Source organism: Colobus angolensis, unplaced genomic scaffold (assembly GCF_000951035.1).
Source record: "Colobus angolensis palliatus isolate OR3802 unplaced genomic scaffold, Cang.pa_1.0 Scaffold184, whole genome shotgun sequence".
In the NCBI taxonomy this organism is placed as follows: domain Eukaryota; kingdom Metazoa; phylum Chordata; class Mammalia; order Primates; family Cercopithecidae; genus Colobus; species Colobus angolensis.
The window spans coordinates 4616420-4618277 of NW_012114977.1; the positions used below are offsets into that span (position 1 = coordinate 4616420).

The 1858-nt window shown below is 59.3% G+C and overlaps 1 protein-coding gene across 1 annotated transcript in view; it reads left to right on the top strand.

Annotated features, from left to right (window-relative positions):
* The first annotated feature begins 406 nt into the window (after positions 1 to 406).
* R3HCC1 (R3H domain and coiled-coil containing 1) overlaps positions 407 to 1858 on the top strand; it is a 9333-nt gene continuing 7881 nt past the window's right edge. The window contains exons 1-3 of the mRNA XM_011939857.1: positions 407 to 434; positions 783 to 910; positions 1318 to 1428. The gene's annotated coding sequence lies outside the window, so the exon portion shown is untranslated. The remainder of the gene's footprint in view (positions 435 to 782; positions 911 to 1317; positions 1429 to 1858) is intronic.

Consider the following 1858-nt stretch of genomic DNA (forward strand, 5'->3'; position numbering starts at 1 on the left):
ATTACTTTTGCATCAACCTAATAGTAGCTGAACAAAAGTGTCGGTTGAACTTAATTGATACTGGAAGACTGTGCCAACATTCAGGAAAAAAAGAAAAGAGCCCATCTTGGAATCAGACCCATCTTTGCTCAAAGTAAGACTCTGGAATGTACTATCTGTGCAACTTGGGGCAAGTTATTTCACCTTTCTGGGTCTCGGTTTTGCCACGAATATGAAAGCTAGTCGTGTCCCTCTAGGAGAAGAGGTTCGTGTTAGTGGCAGGTGCGCCCCCTCCCAATAGGTGACAAGAACACGCCCTCTCCCGTTCCTGCGTTACCTCCCCCAGGCCGCGCGATGGCGCTGCGTCTCCGCAGCGGCCCGGGCCTCTCTGGGGCGCTCAGGCGCACTGGCCCCTGGGGACGCCGAGGGCGGCTGCGACGCGCAGAGAGGCCGTGGTGAGTGCGGCGGCACTGGGGGGGTGATCGTCCCGGCCCCCGGGTTCCCGGGTGGGAAGGAGCAGCTGGGCTGCGCAGAGCAGGCCCTCGTGAGCCCCGGGAAGGAGCGCAGCGCAGGGTGTGGAGCCACCCTCAGCATCCGACCGCAGGCGGGGACGAGAGCCTTGGGCAGCAGCCGGGAGACCCCTCCCCTGACCGCTGACTTGCCGGGGATCCCTGGCATCACTTCCCCGCCGCCGAGACTTGGACCGGAGGGTTTCTAAGGCCCTTTCGGTGCCGGCGTTGCGGGGTCGCGGGTGATCCCGGGGTCTGTGCTCTGATCTCCGGCCCTGCCCATCTCTCTTACAGGCTCTCCCACCTGCCACCCTGGCCCTTCTCTGCTTGGACGGTGTCTTCCTCTCCTCAGCTGAGAATGACTTCGTCCACCGGATCCAGGAGGAACTGGACCGCTTTCTGCTGCAGAAGCAGCTGTCAAAGTAGGCTCGTGGGAGGGGCGAGGGTGCCCCCTTGCTGGGAAGGGCAGTGTTCCCGAGCCGCCTGTATGCCCTCCCCCAGGTGGTGCCTGGCAGCTGGCTCTGACCTTGGCCTTTAGTCTTCATAACGCCAGCTGCCTCTTCCAGCTGCATCTTTGTAATTCTGAGCATCACCCCGAGACTGAAGGGTCCCGGCACAGGGATGCAGATGGGACCTGTGAGTCCCTGCGATCACCTCTGTCTATGCTCAGATCCTTCGCAGTCCACCTGGGACCCAGGGGGCGGAAGGGAGGCCAGTATTAATCCTTGATTAACCTGGGAGTGGACCTGGTAGGGGTCAGGCCCTGGACACCTGCTCAGCATTTCTTCCCCTCCCTCCCCAGGGTTCTTCTTTTCCCCCCACTCTCCAGTCGCCTCCGGTACCTGATCCATAGAACAGCAGAGAATTTTGATCTCTTGAGCAGCTTCTCCGTTGGGGAGGGCTGGAAGAGGAGGACGGTCATCTGTCACCAGGACATCAGGTGTGTAGCCTCCCACCTTGGAGTGCCTGCAGCGGTGGTGTGTGGGCGGCCAGCCAGCTGGTCAGCCTTTGGAAGGGCAGGGCTGGGTGGAACCAGGGCTGGGACCCCCGGGCTGCTGCCATTCCTAGCCGCAGCCGCTTAACCAGGGCTGCCTTTCGCATCAACAGTGGAGCAGATATGCAGTTTGTGGAATTCACTTGGCAAAATCAGCTATGTGGTTGGGCCAAAAGAGAGAGAGATCTGTTTAAGTAGTGGGTGTGGTGGGGGCGTCTCCCTAGCATTCCTCTCAGTGAGCTTGTGCCCCACAGAGACCAGAAAAGCCCCTGCTGGGCTTGGGTTCCCTCTGTTCGCATGTGCATCTCACAGTGAGCATCTTACTTTAATGACTGTGATCCTAGTGTTTGAAGTGACATATTTTTCTGATAGCATA